At 38.9% G+C, this 22702-nt stretch overlaps 1 protein-coding gene and 1 long non-coding RNA gene across 20 annotated transcripts in view; one reads left to right on the top strand and one right to left on the bottom strand.

Annotated features, from left to right (window-relative positions):
- Nucleotides 1-22702, bottom strand: part of LOC111922567 (uncharacterized) — an 86671-nt gene that overhangs the window by 7994 nt on the left and 55975 nt on the right. Inside the window, exon 10 of the transcript XR_015284315.1 lies at nucleotides 13171-13350. The gene's annotated coding sequence lies outside the window, so the exon portion shown is untranslated. The remainder of the gene's footprint in view (nucleotides 1-13170; nucleotides 13351-22702) is intronic.
- Nucleotides 1-22702, top strand: part of LOC111922622 (uncharacterized) — a 214207-nt gene that overhangs the window by 137016 nt on the left and 54489 nt on the right. For 11 of the 19 annotated variants that reach the window (XR_015284339.1, XR_015284344.1, XR_015284342.1 and 8 more), the window contains 4 exons: nucleotides 8256-8350; nucleotides 10782-10911; nucleotides 11438-11555; nucleotides 11705-19042. This is a non-coding gene — a long non-coding RNA (uncharacterized LOC111922622). Of the gene's footprint in view, nucleotides 1-8255; nucleotides 8351-9180; nucleotides 9227-10781; nucleotides 10912-11437; nucleotides 11556-11704; nucleotides 19043-22702 lie in introns of all 19 variants that reach the window. The other 8 variants (XR_015284332.1, XR_015284331.1, XR_015284333.1 and 5 more) reach the window with 8 other exon arrangements.

The following is a 22702-nucleotide window of genomic DNA, read 5'->3' as shown; positions in this document are numbered from 1 at the left end:
TTATTTTGCAGACAGGAAACTGTGATGCCCTGAGCAACTCTTTTGGATCACTTGGAAAAATCTGTAAAAATGAAGAATAGACCTCACAGATCTCCTAGTTTTAAGAATAAACCTGTAGTTTTGAAAATTGTCATTGTGTTTCCAAGGCTTTTTAATTCCAGAAAATGTATGAATTGTATACAATTGCTTGTACAAAGCTATAAGCCATATGCTGTTTAGCTTAAAATGTCAATGAGCAAGTCAGCAACAACAAGAAAATGAAGGTGTTTGTAAATGTTGCATTTAAAAAGCATTTAGAAAAATGAGAGCGGTCCTCTAAAGATGTGCGCATCTTCAAAATCAGAACAATGCAGTATTTCACAGCCATTAAATAATGTGTCACGTAGCTACAAACAAGAATCATATAGCTTGAAAAAATCTTGTTTTCCTCTTGGGGAGTTGGAACAGAACCAGTTCCGTGTGTGTTAATCCCCACTTTGACTTCCACCGGGAAAGGTGCCAGGGGTGGCGAGGGATAGAGAGCAGTCGTTCTCTGGCTCTGCTCCCTGCCCTGAAACCCTTCCCTCCCAAACCTGCGGAACCCCAGCTGTACTTGCCGGCCTTCAGAGAGGCACACAGAAGAGACTGAAAACATTGATTTGGCTCTTTCCTAAGGACTTAAAATTCTCTGTCTTATGCCTACTCTTCCACCTCCATCACATGGGAATAAGCCCTTAAGTCCATCTGACTTCCTGCTTTCACTGTGCCGATCACTGGATAGCGAAGCACAGTGTACAGTGATGCATTCAGAGGAAAAGCTCATTTACACAATTCCCAACCACCAATGTGCTCTTGCTTCTTCCACTGTCTTGTCAGATGCCAGGTATGGTCCCAACAAAGGGCAGTAAGACCACTTCCTTCTTCTCCATCAAATTCCTCCACTCTGTATCCTCTGCCAGGGCCTTTACAAGCCCCAAGCAATGGTGAGCCAGATGGGCTTCCATATCTGTGTAGAGCCATACCCTGAAAGAACTGGCTGTGACCAGAAGAATATATATTCTAAGTCAAAGGGAGCCACATGTGTAGCTGAGCAGAGAATCTGGCAGCAGGTGCTTGAAACAAGACCGAGTGCATTCTCAGGGTAAACCAGCCCTGAGGATGAAGACTCAATAAACTTGGGATGGGAAGCAGTGTTGTGCTGGGTGCAGACATGGAAGTGGAAAGACACACAGAGAATCTGTCAGGCGCCTGAAAGCATCATCTCAAGAAAGTCAATTATTTCCCAGGTGACTAAAGTTTCCATATGCCTCTTTGTAACTGGGAATGCATGACCATGTAGGGGACTTATAGTTAGACTGCCCCCACCCTTCACATGCTGCTGGTTCTTCTGGGCCATAATCTCTCCAGCAGGTAGAACACAGAGCCTTTTTTTCCCAAAGCTCAAAACAATGAGGCCATGATCCTTATAATAAACAAATAACAGAAAATATAAGAATTCCTACAATTCTTACAATTGAGAATTCTTACAATTCTCTTGTGGGCAGAACCTGGACAAAAAGTCCAGGTTCTGCCCACAAAAATATATGCTCTGTTCAAGTCAAAGAAAATTGCATGTGTGTAGCTGAGCTCAGAAGCTGGCAAGGAGCCCACTTGTAACTAAGTCATGCATGTGAGGACAGAATAGATCCCATTGTCTCTTGAGAGCTGTTTAATTTTTCTTTGTTTTTCTCTAGGATATGAATTACCTAAACTAAAACCAGAATTTTTATCCAATGTTATGTCTCTGACAGGTAGAGACACATTACATTGGATAAATTCTATTTCTTTTTAGATCAGTTACCACTTTAAAGACTGCTGAGAGGAAATAATGTATGTCTACAATCTCTTCCTATAGACCTACCCAATGAAAGTTTAATCTGCTGTGGATCATGCCTAGGGCAGTCTCTGATCAAGTTCTGCCATGATTCATTTCATCCAAAACAGGGCGCGAAGGGTTTCATCCTTTGAGTTCTCCTATAACTTTTTCAAGGCCACACTTTTCCACTAGAAAAGTGGTCCATAGGGACTAGAAGACAGAGTGGAAAAGTGTCTTTTCTTACTTTCCATGGGGTACAATACAGTTTGACTGGTCTTCCCTTGACTTCTGTCATTGCCCCTGGTTAAGTGCCTTCTAAAGAGAGAAGTCAAATATAAAAATTATATGATTTCCAAACATATAATCTTTCAAACAGTTCTTCTGCACAGTTTTAGAACAGTGGTGCCAATCTCTTCCTATTTCTCCCTTTTTATTCCCAGCATTTTCTACCTTCTTCACAGCAGATCTTAAAAAAACTCATAGAGAAGAAAAGTGACAGGAAGGTTCTTTTCCCTACTTCACTGGAGAAAGATGATAGGCTGAAAAGGATATTTAGCCTAAAATCTCTTGTGGTTGCTGTTTCTGACCCAGAACACACTCAGACCACATCTCAGATCAGTGTTTCCGAAAAATCTGTGCACATTTTTTATTTGAGAATTTGCCTTGGTTCCAGACAGGAGTCCTAATATCTAATGAGGATAAGACTAGATACCTTGAGGAGTGTCTATCTGGCTGAAGCAGCCTGGGACTGAGCAAACTCGACAACCAGTCTTCTAGTCTCCATCCCCATTTCCTTTTCTGCCAGCCTCACCATCCATCTGAAAAGGTTCATCTGTTCAACAGGTAGAACAGAGCCACAGGAAGTAAATCCCAGCTTGTGTTAATAATCTTTATCTGTCTACTCTCTCACATCCAAAATCCCAATATCAAAAGCAGAGGTGTCTTCATTTTGGTTTCAAAGTAGCTCAGGTAGAGCAGAAGACAAAAATCTGATAAAAAGACAAGAAACTTGACAGAAATCCACAGAAATAGAAAAACTGACTGTGAGTTGATAATGCGTGACTTTAAGGTATTTTACTAGCATCTAATCATTCTGTGGAGAGAAGGAAGCATTCTAGGAGCAGTTGTTTACTTGTTATTTTCAACTTTGGCATTCATTTAATACGTATTGGTGGGCTCAAATCAAACCACCTTAGTGTTTAAGAGATGTATTCAACTGTGAGCTTGTGGGAAGTCTTCAGCTTGAGGACACTGAGATATTTTGCTTTGAAATAGTCTGTGGGATTTTTGTTGGGTTTGGGGTTTTTTTTAAGAGTTATAGGATTTAATTTGGTGGTCTGCTGTCATTTTCAGTCAGAAGTTACACGTAAACTGTCTCCTGTTTTTTTCTCTTCCTCTCTCTCCTTTTCACTCACAGAAGATTTTGCTAGGCATGTACATCCATTTCAGAATCTAATCATAGACAACTTAAATCTTTCCAATGTTACCCACATTAGTAATTGCAAAATAATAAACATGACAAAATTCAGATTAATAGGGCATCCTGCACAACTCAGATGGCGGGGAGAGCCCTCTGGAATTCTAAGAGTAATAGGTCTGTGTTTATTTCTCAACCGACGGCATAATGTGACTGATTTACAAGAGTTTAACTCAAGTGTTAATCTGACAGTGACGAAGAGCTTCTCAGTGGCAGAATCACTTACACTATCATATTAGTTGCCTCCTCTATTAAAGCAGTATGGTCGATAATTGGAATGCTTTTATGTCTAGTGGTTCTGACAAGGCTCTCTTTAGGTCACATATGGGCGGTCTGGCTTGCTGCACAGCTGAACAGTGGCAAATGATTTAAACTGAGAAAGTATTGTTCTCCTCGTATTATGGAGCAAGGGCAGTTCAAGGAAAGTAAGGCTCTGCACCGGCTACCTGCTGGTGTGTAGTAAAATAAGATGGACATGATACTGGGTTGGGAGTACAATTAAATCTATTTTGCACCAATGTGTTGGTGGACAGATGAGTTTCCACATGGCAGAGCTTTATGATCTTTAAGGTAGACTGAACTAATAGATTGGTGTGGAGCGCACTGAAGTTACTAAGGATGAGAAAGCAAGCAGCAGTACATTTGAACTACAGGTTTCTCATATGCTCCACGTCATGCTGAGTTTTTATAGCTCCTGGCTTTCAAAAAGCCTGTTTCAAAGAGGTTTGCGCTAGACTGGGCATGCAGTTTTGCTCTGCAGATATTGTCGCTACCGATTTAGTGGAATGCAATTAGGAAGCCTAAATTAAGTGGTAATGGAGAACCAGCTCTTGAAACTGGGGTTTCCACGGCAACCACTGCTTACAATACAGCCTTCAGTTAGTTTTCCCACTTTATCTGCAAAATGCACAATTGAGCTTTAAAACAGCTTTGTGCTGAAAAGCGCACTGTAAACAACTGTTTGCAATGAGAGTTTTACACTGTCTTTAAATACAACAAGCTATCAAATAAAATTTATTTGTCCACACTAATAAAAAAAAAAAATAAAAAAATCACACAGTACAGAAAGCACTAAAGGGTCCAGAAACTTATTATGCATTCTGGAAATGTATATATAATAAAAAAATTCAAGATCTTGTGGGTCCTCAATTTGTCTTTTAAGTCTTATCATTATTCCTCAATTTTAAGACACATAATCCCATATTTCTCAGTAGTGAGAAGAACTGAGCATTTTGGTACAAATACTGCATTTATCGCAATAGCAACACTATATAGTTATAATGTGCTTTTTGTCTAATATGAACTAATAAATGTGTATTTTCATCAGACTTCCTTTAACATCTAGCAATCTTTTGCAGTTTTTTTTTAATTTTATAATACAATATTATATCCTTCAGAAATGTTCTTATTTTATGGCAAAGTAATGTTATGCCATTTCTGAAATACTTAACATTCTTGATTGCTTTAGGATCACAGCCCAACTTTTGCATCTTGTCAGAGGCAACCACAGGTGATTAAATATGCAGAAAATGAAGGAAAGTGGAAAGGATTATGTTAAGGTCATAGATATAAATTTTATTGACCACCCTTTGATAACTCCATCAAAATGTATCTCTAAGATGAAATTATGAAATTGCGACCAATCATTCATCTCTGTTGTACAATTGCAGGTACTGTCAGGTGATTGGTAAGAGTTGAGAGTTTGGCAGTTTTTAATTTTCCTTTTATTTTTTTCTCCCTTCTTATACATCTTTATTTTAATTAAGATAAAAATCTCAGGTAAACATTGTGCAAACTTCCCTGAGATAATTTCAGAAGAGATATCAAGGAATGCTGAGTTTTGGCCTAGCAGCTGATATGTACTCTTTCAAGGAAGCATTTTTTTGTAAAAGAGAAAGAGGATCCCCACAGCAAATCAAAACAGACCTAATTTGTGTCTCAGCTGAAGTACAGTAACCCAAGCATCTTTCAGGCTTTCAAGACTGATGTACTTTGTGTGTGTGTGTGTGTGTTTTAGCAACCCACTGGGTTGATGCAGAGAGAAAAAGGGTGTGGGGGTGAAGGTGGAGGGAAGGGGAGAGAAGGGGGAGGTGTGGGTGCCTTCCCTCAGGAGCCTGTTGGTCAGAGGACTGCATCTTGACGTCCACAGTCATGTATAAATCTGGATTTGATACAGTCTCTGCAGACTTTGAACATGCCAGGCAGGGAAGCTTGCCCTTCACAGTATGGGTGCACTTTCAGATTGGGCTGTGACTATTCTGATCTGCTCGAAAGAGCCTTTTCAGCACTAACCGAAAACAGAGTGAGGATAGCAAGGCTGATTGCAAAGTTCACATCTCCTCTGCTGTGTGCCGGTGCTAATGGGAGTTTCTCCTGTGATGGGTAGGTCATAAAACACACAGCTGCAGACACTGTGCAGGGTGAACAAATCAAAGAACTCAGTAATAAAAATGATGTGTGTGCCAATATTATTTAATATTAACTTGTGAAAACTGTTGAAGAAACACATCTTTGTCATATATCAGAATTGGCTCTAAAGCTGAATCAACGGATTAATAGGGTTATTTGTAATGATATTGTCCTCGTAAAGGCTTTATTATTTAGGAATCAGAGCTGGAAATTGTAATTCCTTTAATGATTTTTCATCACATAAATTAGCCTGCCTCAACTCCTCCGTCTAGAAGGCAAGAGGAGAGGTTGAGCTGGTCCTCTTCCTCATTCTTACGCAAAATCTGCTCATTTGGATGGATCCCAAATTTTAAAGAAACGAGTTCCTGGAAGAAATGCAGAATGCCAGTGCTCTCAAGACTTTCACAGGGCATCTCGTTTCAACACCGACTGCCTGCATTTTATCGGAGTACTAAAGGACACATTGAAATTATTTTGTTCTGGCACTGGCATGTGTTGTGATGTGTATGCATTCAATTGCACTTGACAAATCTTTGGGGCAAACAAAATGGTCTAATGTAAGGAAATATCTTAACATATTCCAAAATGACATTTTTAGACCAAACATGTGTTCGATTGATTTGCCTTCTCCAGAGATCACTTTTGAATGCAGGCCAGCAATAGGCGGAGGGGGGGCCGGCTCTCGCTGAAGGCCAGGCGGGTCAGCCGTGCTTCCGCTGGTATTTCCTGCGCCGCAGAGTCCCGTACCTAACTGTACAAATAGCTCCACATGGCATCCTGAGAGCGTGCCAGGGAATTTTATGATCGCACGCCAAGTATGGTTGTCAGGTTCCACTCCACTGCTGTGTGTGTATGTGTGTGCTCATATGTGTGTGTGGCTGAAGCTAACTTCAGACTGAGTAATTACCATAATCCAAACAGGGCCTTTACCATCTTATTTGCATTCAGCCAGCAGTGCTGTTTTTATCAGCACCACTACTGAATTGTTGCAAAGTTTTAATTATCTTGACAACTCTCCTTTTTTTTTTTTTTTTCATTCCTTTTTTTTTCTCTCTCTCTCTCCCCTCTTGGGTTGTGTTTGGATTTTAGCAGTCATCCCCCTATGGCAGCAATCACATTTCTGCAATGGGAAGTTTCCTCACTTTTTCTTCTAGTATTTATAAGCAGCCACAAAGGCTGCTTAGAAGGGGGCAGAAATGGAGGGAGGTTGTATTTATTAGTTAATGCCTAATATTTTTTTCAGCAAAAGTCACTCCAGATGCCTCTTTTTGAATTGCACTTGAAGCCCTGGCGTAACTTTACACATGTGTGTAAGCTTGCAGAATTGAAAGAAAACCATTTCCTATGCAGAGAGATACCCCCCTGCATAAATGTTTGCCAAAATAGAGCTTTAGTTGTCATGTTTTCTATATTTCCATAATCTTTTGATTTAGGATTAGTATAAAGTGTATCATGTCACTTATATTTGCTCTCTCTCAAACAGCCTGCATTTTCAGTATTTGAATGCTGTTAGACAAATTCAACCTTGAAATAAGACACCGTCTCCTAGCAGTAAGGGTAATTAAACACTGGAAGAGCTTACCCAGGGAGGAGGTGGACTCACCATAGCTTGGAGTCTTTAAAATGAGATTAGACATCTTTCTGAAAGACACTGTTTAGTCCAGCTGCTTGGGAAAGATTCTCGTGCACATATACAGGGGGTCAGACGAGATGATTGCCAAAGTCCCTTTTGACTTCTCAGACCGTTGGTCTAGAAATCTGAGTTCAGGTATGTTTTGGTTCACATTTAAAGAGCAATTATAACGTCTACATACAAAAATTGTTTTTTGGGAACATTAAGACTAAATAGGTTTTAAAACTTTGTTGTCCCCTGCAGACAATATTGTTCTGCCTGCTGGGTTTTGCACTACCTTTTGTTTTGCTTTTATAAATAGTTACAAATCACAAAGGTTAATGCAGAATAAAATACTCCAGTATGAGATTGCTATGGAGGAATAGAAGGCTTTAAAGCCTAAAGATTCACAAGCAGAACAAATGCAAAAATGATTTCTAGTCTGTGGGTATCTCAGGTACAATTGATGTCTTAAAAATAAACCAAATTAATGTATTTTTGTAGCTATAGAATATTATGACTGTATTTAGCATCTCATCTCTTACAAAGTTTATGCATTATATTGCATATAATTGCCATCAAACAGTGTGGCAGTATTCTGTTCAATTGAAAGATAAACAAATTCCATTTAACAGTCCTTAGACATTTCTTTTGCTGCATTTTGGCCTTATGAACACCTTATCCTTGTTTTCCCTTTAAAAGGAAAAAAAATTAAAGGTAAAAACCATTAGGGATTTCTCTTTAAATCCAGCAATCTACGCATACTACTAAGAATCAATGCTCTGTAAGCTGTCTGGTGTTCTGCAATAAATTCTAGCTTTTATAGACTTTTTCTGGGCCAGGTAGCTGTTAATGCCATAGAAATTGATTATTTGTGGTGTTCTTATCACTGCTTAAAATATCTAATTGCTTTTTCTCCACAGATTTGGATTTGGCTTGCTTGATGCTGGACGATTAATGAAGGAAGCCCTAACTGGACAAATGTTGGTCTCCTGAGACAATGTGTTGTTGATAACAGGTCTGATTTGAGCAAGTCTAGTCAAATTCAATTTTAATAGTATTTAAAGGCACACACAGGACACATATAGCTGAGCTTTTGGCTGGTTTGTCTGATTTTTATGTCTGTTGTGTTACCAAAGCTTATTCCCAAAAAGTATTAAACTTTGCAAGGCAGTAAAGACACATACCTGTCAGCTGCAGAGACCCAAATTTTGCATCAGTATAGCAGATTTTGTTCAAAATTTGCCTTTCTTCTTTCATACTTATGCAGACTGGAATATGTAATTCATCACTACATTACTGTTCCTCTGGAGGAATTATTTCACTCTGATTATTTTGAACCCTAAAACTTATTGATTGTGGTAAGAAGAGACAAGAAGGTATTGCAATCAGTTCTCAATCTAGGGAGGGCAACCTATTTAAAGGCAGCTAATCCTTAGCCTAAAAGCTGTATGCAGTTGCTACTGCTCCTACAGGACTTTTCACATTGCTGTGCCTGTGTCATTTATGTGAAGTCAAGTACAAAACGTTTTCCACTGCACTACCAAATCAAGATAACCACCAAACATCAAGGTGCTATCTTATTGGATTGCTGCACTGAGTGTGACATTTAGCTCACAGCTCAGTCACAGCTTCAGCTGAGGAAAATAAAGGTCTCACATGCCGCCAGAATTCTGGACTCTCATGAAGTCAAAGCAGTAACATCTAAAGTCAATAGGGTACTTTCCTTCTTCCAAGACTTCCAATTTCCTAGAGAGAGGTAAACCAGAGAGAAGTGGAACGTGAATCTATGCACACCTTGCACCTCTTCTAACCACAGTTCTAGTCTCTCTTTCTTTGTCCCCAAAGAAGGTTAAGGAATGAGAGCCTAATGGCCAGCTCCCTGCAGGTCCAGGTACGGCACTGCACATTGTTTAAGGCCACGTTTTGCAGAAGTGACTGTGTTTTCTTGTGTTTGTTGTCTTTTGTATTCTCTGGAGATAAAGGTAGAAATCTCAGAGGGGGAAGAAAAATGGATGGACATGGAAAGTCACGAACACAAGGTCATCCGTGCTCCAGCTCCAGCAATTATCTGTAATCATAGTTCTTTTCAACAAAGTGGCTCCTAGGCAGTTTGGGACCTGGAGTCCTCTCCTCTGGCTGATGCTAACAATGTTTGATTCAAATAAATCCATAACCCCGTTAGTATCTCTTGCAGCATTATCATAGTCACAGCAGCGATGCTGTAAACTAATGTTTTACCTAACAGCCTAAATAGTGGCTTAGGCAGTGTTTCATGTATGTGAAGATACCCCGGGTTTGTCTCAAGACACAGAACAGTCAGACTTGTCACTGCCACCTTGCAGAGATCCCCACCTTAGACACAATGCACTGAATCAGAGTGTTCCCTCTCTGCCCGGGGCATGTCATTCTTTAGGAAACATTTCAAGATTTATTAGACTGGAGAAAACAAGAAACAGACCATCATTTACTTATTTTCCTGCTCTGCAGGTACAGAGCAGTCACCTACAATGAGCTCATCCCAAAAGACACAGTGTCTTTTTGTTTATCAGTTTCAGCCAGATTAATGTTAAGATGGTCTGGGTGCAAACAGTTGGTTTTGTGCACCTATGGATCGATAACTTCTGCATGTTTTTCAATGTAGAAAAGGCAGTAATAAAGTAGAAACATGTAGTCCTGTGAGGTGATTGCTTCCCAAAGTTGTTTCTCTGTTCAACCCTGCAGTAATTCTCCAGCAAAGCAATGCAGAGAGTTACACCCCTGAGGAACAGGAGTACTCTTCCTTTTCTCTGTATCAATGTTATTAGTAAAAGGCACAGCAAGGAAGTCTGTTTCTCAATATTGTACCTACTTGAGGCTCCTGAAGGTATGATTAATTGGGAGTGATTAATTAAACCATGAGTCATGACCTCCTTTTTTTCCTGTCACATTACTTATGAACAAGAGGGAAGTCAGTGTAGTTAAATGGTATGAGATAGTAAATTTAGAGGAAATAAAAAGAAATTTGTTGTGTTGCCTGTGGTCAACCTGTGGGATTTCCTGCTACAGGTGACCATCTGATAAATAGGGTTCCTTGATTGAAAAGAATAGTTGTTAATGTTATTACCATAACTGGTGGAACCATCTCTTTATTTCTGGGACTTCTGGGTGCACTGGGAAGACAGAAATGAGTCCTGCTTGGCTAATAAAGTGAGAGCAAATGCACCATGTATTGGGAAGTCAGGCAGCAGTGCTGTTCTCCATGGACAACAGCACTACACTATTAGCTTGATCTATGAGTTGCCATTTCATGGTTTGGTTGGTTGTTTATTTGTCTGTCTTTTTAATTCCTCTGGAAAATACTGTACTGGCTCTCTCTGTTGACTGAATGACCAGGCTTGGGCAGAAGACATAGCATTCTTCTTCTCTGACCTTTATATCAAAATTGATTAACAATAATTCTTTTGCAGAAAAAGATTGACAATAAGATGTGGATGTTCATCTTTAATGAACTCTAGTCACCAAGTGGAAACCAGCTAGTTTTGATGATGTAATAGAACACCTTCTCAGCAATAGCTGAATAACTTGCTCCTCAAAATGGTAAAGTAATGCTGTATTCATAGATAATATGAAGAACTACCTGTTGCTCTACTTGGATTTTTTGTTTCTCTCATATAATTTCTTGGGACCTTTCTCATTAGTGGCAATAGCAGGATATGCGGGCTAGTACATATAGATACATGTGCAGCAGTTAGAAATGGTAATTAATAAGAATAAAATTAATAAATAAGAATTAGAGGCTGTGCAATCCTGTAAAATATTGAGAATTTTATGTTTATGTGCTTTAATCTAGTAAGAAATCCACTCATAACTTAATTGGTTTTGTTTGTTATCATGTTTGGCATTTTAGAGAAGAGTTCACTGGAAGGCGTCTATTTTATATTGTTCTCACTTTCTAATATAAGACTCTTATCTAAAAGACTCTTTGTTTTCAATTATGAAAATACTTTCCTGATCTCATTAAGCCAAAAAAAGATGAAGTGCTGATTTTCCTGTTTTATTTGTGACAATACAAATTAAACACACCTATGGCAAACCAATTACTGTGTTTATTCTTTTTGTACAGAGCAAGCCTGTTAACTGCGAATGTGAAGAGATGAAGCAAGCAAAAAAGAAAAAGTGTGAAGAGCTTTGCTGCCATGTCATCACTGTATCAGATAATTTTAGGATCAATGAGTGAATAGGTATGTAAGAGAGACTGTTTTTCTACAGAGAAGGGCTATTTCAAAGAAAGGGGGGGAAATTAAAAGGCACATCAGTACATTGTTATTATATGATGATGATATTAGAGAAAGAACTTCATTTGTCTTCTTTTAATTTTGGATCTTTACAGCAGAAGACTACTGCAGAGAGATCCAGGTAATAATATCTTTGATCTAATTGAGTGTTGCAACAGTACCAGTATTGTTGTTTTCTTGGAGTTACTCATGTAAGAGAAACCACTCTGCTGTGTAAGTTAAAGGTTCGCATTCTGTCCTTCATTTTTGCGCTTTACATTATAAGACTCTTTGTTTTCTGTGGAGGTAAGATATCATCACCTTTGTTTAAGCAAGAAAGTGTTGATTTTCAAATTGCTTGAGATTTTTAATTATTGTGATTATAATTTAATGCTGCTGCAATGTTTCACATGCAGAAGTTATAACAGTGTAAATCACTTGGGATAACAGGCATAAATTTAAGGTTTTTTCTCTGAATATTCATAGTACACTGGAAACTGGGAGGTCAGGATTTCTCAAGATAAGACCATCTACTTCTGTGTTGGCCTCCGTGGACCTACATGCTACATTCCCTTCCTCCCTTTTATACTAAAACAAGAAAATGTTTCCCTCACTAGCAGGGATTCTGTGGTTGTCTTTGACAGGCACAATTTGGTGATTCTAGTGCTGCACAAGACTGCTGCCTTGCAGAAGATATAGGGGATGTCTGGACTGTCGGCATCAAGTGCTTACTTTAAATGCCAGAGGTGGAAGAGTTCTGGAAAGAGCTGAAAAAATAAAAGTAGAGTAATTTGCACTTCACAGAAGTTTCTTTTAGAATAGAGACAGAAAGGGACTGAATGAGGCAGGAAGAGAAGCAAACATAGAGGCAAAGTAATGGCAAAAATTAAACATTAAATATTTCTCTTAACTGCAGTCAGAGATGGGGATTATATTTGACCAAAAAACCAACCTCCACAGCAAGTCAGAACTAAGACTAACTCCATTTTTTTATTTCAATACTTTCAGTAGAAAGGACCCTGTCAGTTATTCTCTGTGCACTGAATAGTGTACTAGTAACCCTAATAGACCTGGATGGTTTTGTTGTATCATCTGAGTGGTATAATACTTTACTGTAAATATAAATAGGATACTCATTCACCTTACCCAAGTTCCCAATGTGCTTTATAATAAACCAAGTAATTTTGACAGAAAGATGTTGACCAAACCTAGCCTAACAGCATTCACATAATTAACTCAATACTGACACAAATCCCATCCATTAAAAAAAAGTCAGTGGTATTACATTTACTTTTACAATTTGAAGGATAATAGAGAAACGTAACAGATGGAGTAATAAAAGCCACGTAGTCCCTGCTCTTAAAGGGTCTCATCCAGAGCCTACAAAGGTAATACACCTACTCTTTTTGATTTTAATAAACTTTGCATAAGTCAAAAAATCATTGAAAATTAATAACAGGAAAAAGAATCACTCTGTTTATATTTGTTGGGTTATATCCATAATAAACTTGTAAAGCATTAAAACGATAGAAAACATTAAAACAAATCCAAATACTAAATTTATTCTAGACTTCAAGATTACCTCATTTTCTGCTCCAACATAAGTGTGTGATGACTTTTCCAAAGCTTTTATTGAAAACATTTCTCTTCCCATCATGGAATAGTGCATCTTGCTTTCTTCTTGCAGCTGTTCCTTCTAGAGACATGAATCTTTGGACAAGCAGTTACCAACATCAGAGGGTAGTCTGGAATGTACCACCACCTGGGACACCAAAGGATTACAGATAGCTCTCATGGGAACTGCTGGGTGAGGGGCGGTGGGGGTCAGGAAAGCATCCAGCTAAATCAGAGTGCCCAGGAATGCCCCAGGGAACAGAAGTAAGGCCAAACATCACTTTTCCAAACACAGATTTTTGAGCTAATCCATATTTTCAGAAAGAGCAGATAGATTTTATTCTTACTGAGGATTTTTACCTGAAAATAAAAAAAAACGCTAGCAAGAGGACTATATGATTAGATCCTCATTCTGCATTTCACCAAAGGAGAACTGAGGAAAAGACAGATGAAGCGATTTTCTGGGGCAAGTTGAGCCCTAGGTCGAATTGGATCTCCTGTCTTGTTCAGAGGCTGCCCTTTCCTGACTGTGATGTGGAAGAAACACAGCCATTAACAGGCACCTGCAAAAATGCTCCACCTGTTTTTTCTCAAAGTGACAAAGCCCAGAGGACGATGTCTGTGTTCCCCGCAGGTCTGTAGGGAGCATGATGTAGCTGATGCAATTCCCGGCTCCAGCACACCTGCAAGGTCTCATTGATCTGCTGTTCAGTGCTCTGAAAACTCAGAAATCTATTATCAGTGTGAGAATGTGCTTATTGATCAGGTTACCTGCTTCTGCTCCCTGTGTGCGCCTAATTGCACAGGCGTACGCACACGCACACACACACGTAAATATTCACACACGTGTGCACAGACACAGGCACACACACATGGGTTAGGAGCATGTGTGTATGATAAAGGCTCTACCTTTTTTTTTTTTTTTAGCTTTACAAAAATGCACATAAATAAAAAGAATGGACCTTCCCCGTGAAACGTGAGCACAGAAACGCTCACAAGTGGCCAAGAGCTGCTAAATAATTAATCAATAGAGCAGTGTGGCAGTTTGAAATGTAAATGTGATGGATGAAGGTGTGATGCTTGTCATCAAGCAGAAAATGATGTGACTGGAATGGATAACCCACAGTACCTGCTAACTGGCAAAGGCTTGGACACAAAGATAAAGTAAAGCCATCAGAAAGCAGACCTGGCAACCCCTAATTCTTGCCTTTGACCCACAATTCACTTTCATGTCTCTGTCCCAGAAGAGATGTTTAAAAAAATGATGAAGAGAGATCTTGGGGTGGGAAAGGGGTAAGAAAAAAACCATCTGAAGAAATGCTACCTGACAAGGCTGCAGGCTACGTTCTTGAGAACACCTTTCTTTTCTTTATGTTCTCCTTCTCCTGTTAAATAAAAATGCGGCTCCTTTTTTCCCTTTCCTTTCTTCCAAAACTCTCCCGAGCCGTTCCTGCAAGTGGTTCTGTGACTCGGGAGCTGACAACAGCCGCATGCAAAGGAACAAAGAATGAGAGTGACAATTCAGAGTGCACGCAGGTGAGAAAGACACCTTTTACTTATCAAACTAGGCTGCAAAAAATGCTCTTTTTACTCAGCGAGCTAGAAATAGCGGTGATCTAACAAGGCACTGATCCAAATTCTTTATTTATGCTGAGATGTAATGCTAACAGGATTTTTAGGTTGACTAGTAGTCTGTGGCCCCTCCATTCAAGTAAGGAAACATTCCTCTGATTTGGAAAGAGGAAAATCCATATAATTACCGTATATTATGTGACAGGAAAATGCATACACTGTGATGGCAAAGGGTGACAGAAAATGTCCATCAAAAAATTTGTTTTCAGTACCTTCCTATGCCAGTCATTGCATTCTCTCTGAAGGGAAACACAACATGATAGAACTCAATTGATCCAAATTTGAGAGAAATTAACTTTTGTAAAAAATGGGATTTTTTTGGATCCTGGTTTTTTCCCCCTATAAAATTGCAAGCCCACAAGTCGGATTTAAAAGTTCGATATCTCCTTCTCCCTGGAAAAGAGAAACCTCTTTCTCAGTAAGTACCATTTAGCAGGTGGGGGATTTTTTTCCTCTTTTGTTATCAAAAGCCCACTCTTTACAGAAAGTCAAAAATACCACAGTTTCATATTAGATTTTCAAACTCCCCAAAATATACATTAGCAGATAACACCCACTAAAAGTGAAAGCTAAATATAGATATTTAATAGTGCTTTGGCACACAAAATAGATGTTCTACCATTTCTTAGACATAAAATATACATACAAGTATTCTCTTAAAATCTTTTTGTGTTTTTTAAGACCTCTGCAGACATGAAGCAGCCTGCAGAAGCAGCAGATCTCCTGGTGAACTGAAGATGGCCAGTGTTTCCATATTCCTTCAAATGATTATTTTTACCTTTTTGTTTGTTGGGATCAGGTTTTTAATGCTTACCATAACTTTATGAAAGAGTCATCAAGATAACGCATAAGTATTTCTACACAAAAAAAAAAAATAAATAAAATAATAGGTGCCAAAATTAATTTTGGAAGTCAAGAATTAGAACTTACATTAAAATAGAACCCTTGTTTACCCAGCTCCATAGTAAGCAACTTACATTTTGTCTGGGACAGGTTGCTGATGTAAATCCATTGAAGGGGAATCTTTTCTTTAAGTTGACCACCTGGATAAGCTTTGAGCAGAGTGCCAGCTATCTATGTATACAAGGAATCACCACAGTCCAAGAAGTATTTCTCATTTAGAATGACAAAACTGTGATGTGATTGGTAATTCAGCTTGAATTTTATTTTTGGGGCATTTTAAGTTGTGTTTTCAAATTTGTCCTTTTGCAGTTTTCATCCAGCTCATGTCAGAGCCACTTAGCTGTATATATTTACTTACATAGCAGGCACATTCATAATAATTTTTAGTGTTTTTTCACAGCTTCACAAATGCAATATCTTCATAAGCAGGAATCAGACCTGAGAATATGGAAAAAAATATGAGTACACTCCTCTGTGGGACAGAGGAATGATCCCACACTTTACATCTGTTATGTTTTTGACGGGATCCGTTCATAGATTTTGCAGTGTTAAAAAGGAATTTGGTCTAATGGCTCACAAAGATTGATGCTGAGTATAAGCAATTGCTATATTGCAGTAATGTAGCAATATTTATCACTAGTAGGTCTTCTATTCCCTCATAAACTGCTGTAGAAGTGGAAAAGAGACATTTTAGCACTCTGTTGTCACTAAACTCACAGAAGTCCATTTCTGTAGCTCTAGTCTGTCTCAGCTCCAGAGGGTCTTTCAATAGAGAAATGACAGATTGGGCTGTAAAGGTGCCTCAGCCATCCCCAGGCTGAGGGAGAGGGAGTGGGAGGGAGAGGAACCCTCTCAGGCTGGAGAGAGCTGTGGTGTACGTGTCCTTGTGCCCAGACTGGAGGATGAGCTCACTGCTTACCAACCTAGTAATAGGAGCAGTGGTCCACTGTGGTAGGGATTGCACAGATGCAATTAGCCACTTGTTTCAAATGTCATAGAAGCAGGGGCAGCACCAGGACTGTACTTTCTTCCCCTTTTAAGTTCGCTAGGTATATTAAGGAAAGGGATATAATAATTAACCTGACAAAGGCAGAGCTAAAATACAGACCTGTGTCTTAAACCCCAACAGGGGCCTCCAGCAGCTGCCTACTGAAGAGAAGAAGCTGATAAGCTTCTAGCAAAGTGTCCAAGATCACTGTCCCAGCCCCCAGCAATTTGAAGCTTGGACACTTCCAGAATTGGGAAATTTTGCCTACCTTGCTGTAGCGATTACTGGTTAAATATACAGCCATGACTTGTCCATACAGGCAGGCTTTGTTTCACCCCCAGTGTTATGCCAAACTGGTTGTATATCATTGTGAAGAATAACTGCATATCCCCAGAGCTGATTTCCTATGGCACATTTCACTTAGATACTTTCTCAACACCCTCGCAAATATGTCATAGATCTAAAGCACAATCTCCGTTTCAAAATGAATGGGTCTGATTACAGGCATATTCATTTTGTAAAAGGTACAAAAGGATACAAATGTGCCTTTCCATCTCCTATAATGTCAAAGTAAGACCCTCTTGCCCTTTTATTTCAATCCCCGCAATTTGAAAATAAAAAAAATGACTTGATTATATGTTTTTTACCATTAAGTGTATAATTGCTTTTGTGTTTTGACATTTAATTCATCTTACCAAAATACATGGTAGGAATTAAAAGTCAAATCTTTTATGTATTTGATGTACAGAACCTTCCATGTATTTCAATAAGAGAGACAGAGCAGTGAAACCCCACGGCAGGTACAGTGAAGCCATCTGAAAATGAAGTCGCTTTTTATACTGTGGAAATCTGACTGTGGCCCCAGTTCTGCCCTCCCTTATCTAGGTCAATGGCTTTTGAAATCACTGGAAGGTCTGAATGAGTCAAAACCAAGCAAAACCTGCAGGACTTGACCTTTAAAATAGAGCTGGGATTATACCGTGCCCTCTTGGGCAGATTTTGAGATTACAGTCCAGTCTGAAAATTAGTTCTGAAAGCCATAAAACAGGAGTTGGCCAGGCACTCGAGTGTATTGACCTGGTATGGGATGGCAGTAGAAGGGAACACAGATCCCAGAAGCCAGCAGCCAGGGCATTAGTGGGGTATCTCAGTTGGCCCAAGGCCAGCAGGAGGACTCTGATGTTGAGACAGAAAGTGAACTCTGGGCTAACAAAAAGGTGTAGCTGCACACAATATGTTGCTTGTGGGTGTTTCATGTGGGTTTTATCTTCCCTTTGTCTTTTCCTGTAATGTTTTCCCACTTCATGTACTGTACTTCCCTCTGCTTCATTCTTCCCTCTCTTTTTCACAGTTTTCATATTTCTCCTTTTCCTCTGTTCTTCTCTTTCACTACTTGTGCCCTTTATTTGAATTTTCTCACTCCTTTCTTCCCTGTACTGCATGCCAAATTCTCCATTTTTGCCTTAATTTCTGTTCATACTCATTCTGAAGCTTTAGTTTGGGACTTCTTCTGACTGTACTTCCTTCCTCTGGTCACTCTACTGTGATTTATCCCCATTCACTCAAGTCACAAAGTGACTTGACCCTACAGCCATAGCTGGGATTAGTGCCCTAAGGTTCAGATTTATGGAGTCCAGTGCTGTCTGACAAAGTTTTCTGCAATCTGGGAAGCAGACTCTGGGACATCAGGTGAATTGATCTTGGGACTGAATGAGCCAGGAATGTTGATGGTAGGCAGTAATTGCAAACAAGAGCTCAGCAATCCTCTCCCCAGTGTTGGTATTCTCACTCACAAATTCTGTCATGCCTTCACGATGTTCTAACAAAAACTGCTGCTCTAGGAGAATATGCTCTTGGAGTAAGATTTGTGCTTTCCCCTTTTCCCAAAGCCAGGGACATAATTTTCTTTCTTTCACCTCAGGAAAGATGCCATCAACAAGGATAATGGACAATATAAAAGGAATCCAGGAAGAGAAGTAAAGGAGCAGGAACAGTTGCATCAGGAAGAAGCAAGTCAGAGAGAGAGGGGAGGGGAGAGTGGAGGGGAGAGAGAGAGCTGATAGTATCTCCACAACAGTTGTAAGTGCCACCATATCTCATGGAGGCACACTTAGCTCCCCATAATGAAAGCAGCTTGCATTGCATGGGTGCCAGCCACACAAATGCTGGAAGTTGCCTCGCTTTGGCCATCATGTGCTTTCACATTGCAGGGGGAATGTGAGAGCTTGGGGCTGTTCCAGACAAGCCATGGCTTTGAAGGGCCTCCTTTCCATGCATCCCACTGCTGGCAGGACTGTGAGCGTGAGGCGCTTTTCAGGTGTGTGTCAAAGGTGCATTTAGACATACACATGTGCATGCAGCATATGCACTTGCACTTTTTTTCTCATCATTGTTTGCCCAGGAAAAAAATTCAATTTAAACATTAGAAGGGAATGAAAAGCCCACAACAAGTAAATCACATAATTGGCCCAAGCCCATACATTCAGGAAGGCAGAAGATTTACAACATAGAGCAGACTTACTTCAAAGAAATGGATCTCATTTTTGTTAAATGTGTAACTGCAAGTAATAAAAGTCATTGATTTATACCTGTATCATCCAGTCTTTAAAGAAGTCTCGATAAAAGTTAAAGATTCAGCCATCCTGAATATCTTGGGTATGTTCATATGGGTAGCCACTTTACCCACAATTGAGTGTAATTTGAAAATTCTGTATTTTTGAAAATCTGTTAACTTCTTAATTGACCTGCTTCTCAGTAGCCATCAACTCAAAGAGATTTTCAAAGTTAACAACTTTATTTCTTTTATGATCATGCAATTCTGAAATGGGGAGGTGCAAGACAGGTGCAAATTATTGCTTTCTTGCAGCTCTTACAGGGTGACCAAAGTCCTCAAGAGGTCACCTTGGATGGTACAGTATTTCAGAACACACTTGCATCCAAACAAGAGTATTAACTCATGCTACTCATAAGGGATTCTCTGTTCACACCAGTCACCAAATGGTTTTGGGGTCATTCACAGTGACCTTTTAAATATTTTTTTTACTGCAATAATGTCAAACAACTACAGAATTTACTACTTCTTAGTCTGAAAGGGAGCTGTTTCTTAGAATGGGGAACTAGGGGAAGATGTTTTCACTCAGCTGGAAGCTTTTTGGGGCAGATTTCATCCATAGTCCAGAATTAAATGTCAGATCCCCTGAGCTCTTGAAAACTCAATGAATGTTCAACCCCAGGAATCAGGTGATGAACCAGAACTTCAGTCTCTCAGAAACCAAACTCTTTGTGCTTCAGAGAGATTTGGTTTGGTTTCATTTTTTCTCCATTTTTTATCCTTTTTCCTTAATTTTGATGGATGGTGTTTTGTTCTGCAGTGAGTTTTAATGCATGTAGCTGTGGAACATTTTCAATTGTTGCAAACAACAACAACAAAAAGCAATATTTCAATATTTCTCAAGAAAAGGCTTCAAAGGTTTCAGATCTTTTTAAAATGTTTCTGCTTTATTTTGACGTGGCATAAAAGTTTTGTATGCAGTCTCGCATCCGCTATTGTGACAGCTGTATTTAATGAGTGCAAAATGATCAGAAAAACATCCTTTACTGTGGGTTGCCATTGCCAGCAAATGACAGGAGAGAGGCAGTACTGTAATAACAGAAGCGATGAAGTAGTTCATATTGCTACTGATGAGGTACTTCTAGCTCAAACGCCTAGGTATGCCTTTTGAAAATAATGCATTGGTCACATTTCCTGATCGTTTCATCAGATTTTGTTTCCAAGTGCATTTTGAAGTAAAACTGTGCGTTCTTAGCCTCAGGTCATGAAGTGGTTGGTTGCGACATATTATTTGGGGATAACAGTGTCAGGTTCCATAAGATGAAGAGGGAAAGGTCCTAGTCTTGTCTATAAATACCGGCCTCTCCATCAAACTAGTGCTAAGGATGAAATGCACAGATATGCTAGAAATGAAACATTTCACGATATGTTTGATTTTTATTTTATATGCATATTTATTATCAGACAATTTTAGTCCAAATTGGAGAGAGTATAAAAGTAAATCTAAATGGATTTGAAAGGCAGGGTATTTCTTTTTTCAAAGCTTCATCGTCCCTGACTTCCTCTGGTGACTGTTAGCTTATCATGCCTTTGTGCAGGAGATCTAAGTATTTCATTCTCTCTTGTGTCTCCATATGGTACCATTTCGCAAATAGTCTTCCTTTGGTCGCAAGATGACAGTGAGAATGGATTGTCAAACTGGACCACTATGACAATTTACTCTGGGGGAGAAAATCCTGTGGGTGTTCAGAAGCTTTACTGTTAAGTTATATTTGATTAACTTATCCTACTACTGACAAATAATTAGGTCAGCAATTAATTTCAAAATGCAAATGTGCTACAGGCCTTCATATTTTAAGAAATTCCCTTTGTCTTTAGTTTCTACTTGTGTTGAAGTCTTAATGGATTTAGCTGAATGAAGAAACAAAATTATGTTTTCTAATGCTTTATTTACTTGGTTGAGTTGGACTTTTTCAGCAAATATTGACAGCAAATGTTTGTTCAGAAGTGATCATGTGGGATGGAATTAATGGGGTAAGAAAATGGAAGAGTAATGATGAACCACTCATTTAAAAAATATATATACATATATACATATATATATGTGTATATATATATTCACATTTCTGCTGCAATATATTTATCTACCTTCATGAAATAGGAACAGAAAGACAAACAAGGGTCAGGAGGAGATCATTGTGGCAAATTCACTAGTACCTGCTTAAGCAGTCTAAGAAACCAGTATATATCATTAAAAAACTCATACCTAACATTGATACAAGTGTGTCTCAAAGAAACCTATCTACCAGCCTATCTCAGGGACTTTTTTATTAAACAAACACAGATTAAAGGCTCAACCCTTCCCAAGAGAAACTCAAGGGAGTTTTATGTTGACTTTAAGGGAGTGAGGAACCTAAGTCTGTATTTTCTGTGATTAAAATCATGCAATTTTTTAGAAAATATTCAAAACATGCTGCTGTAAACAAAACCAACCAGCTATCCTGATTTAAAATCTGAATGAATTTACATAGGTGGAAGAATTATATTAGAATTTTCTATGGGTTATTTTGCCCAAATACTTCAAGCAGAATAACTACTTAAAAATTAGGTGAGGGTTTTTCACAAAATTTTTACTGACCTGAAGAAAAAAAAAAATTATATGCTTAATGATGCAAGCTAATTTGAAAGAAATAATGGTTTAAAAAAAGTCAGGTTTTGAGTTTTCTGGGCTTTTTTGGTTCAAAACAGTGCTTTCACATCACATTTGCTTAAATTAGTAATGCAAATAATTACATGAGAAAAAGAAAAAAACAGAAGAAAGATAAAACTAAACATTGCATTTTTTAGGGGATTTTTAATTTTAGAATATAAAAAGAGGGAGAAAGGGAAGAATTGCATGGGGTCAAATGTGTCTCATGCATGGAAAAAGCTTGATTTCCATTCTCCTCCAAAACACCCAGGACCCTCTTTCCCTCTTAAGCATCTCCTGAAGTACTTTGAAGATTCCACTACGTAGGAGCAGGCAACACAAAACTGAAGCTTGATTTTGAATGAGAGAGAACCTCTCCCTCTTCCTCTCTCTTTCTCCTCCCAGGGTTATAGGAAAGAAAATGAGAACCATATCTGGGTGAGAGGGCTGAGCTGTTGGGAGCTGAGCAGCCAGAAGCTTTCTTGTAAGATAAAGCAACAATCATGCTGCTCAGCTGTACACTGACAGGGACCCCATTAAAGAATCACTTTTCAAAAAAGATACAGCTGCCTTCAAAAGCATCCAAAGGAGAGAAGTGGAAATGATCAGAAATTTGGGAACTGTCACCTGCAAAGAAATCTGAACTGGGGTGATTTCATCTGGAAAAGAAAATGAGTGGACATAAAACCCAAAGACTTCTAATGTTAGAAGCCTTCTGGAAAGAGGCAGGGAAGAGT

The sequence above is a fragment of the Cyanistes caeruleus genome, chromosome 3 (assembly GCF_971803275.1).
Source record: "Cyanistes caeruleus chromosome 3, bCyaCae1.hap1.1, whole genome shotgun sequence".
In the NCBI taxonomy this organism is placed as follows: domain Eukaryota; kingdom Metazoa; phylum Chordata; class Aves; order Passeriformes; family Paridae; genus Cyanistes; species Cyanistes caeruleus.
The sequence above is the reverse complement of the archived record's forward strand: the minus strand, read 5'-3'. Positions and strand labels throughout refer to the sequence as shown.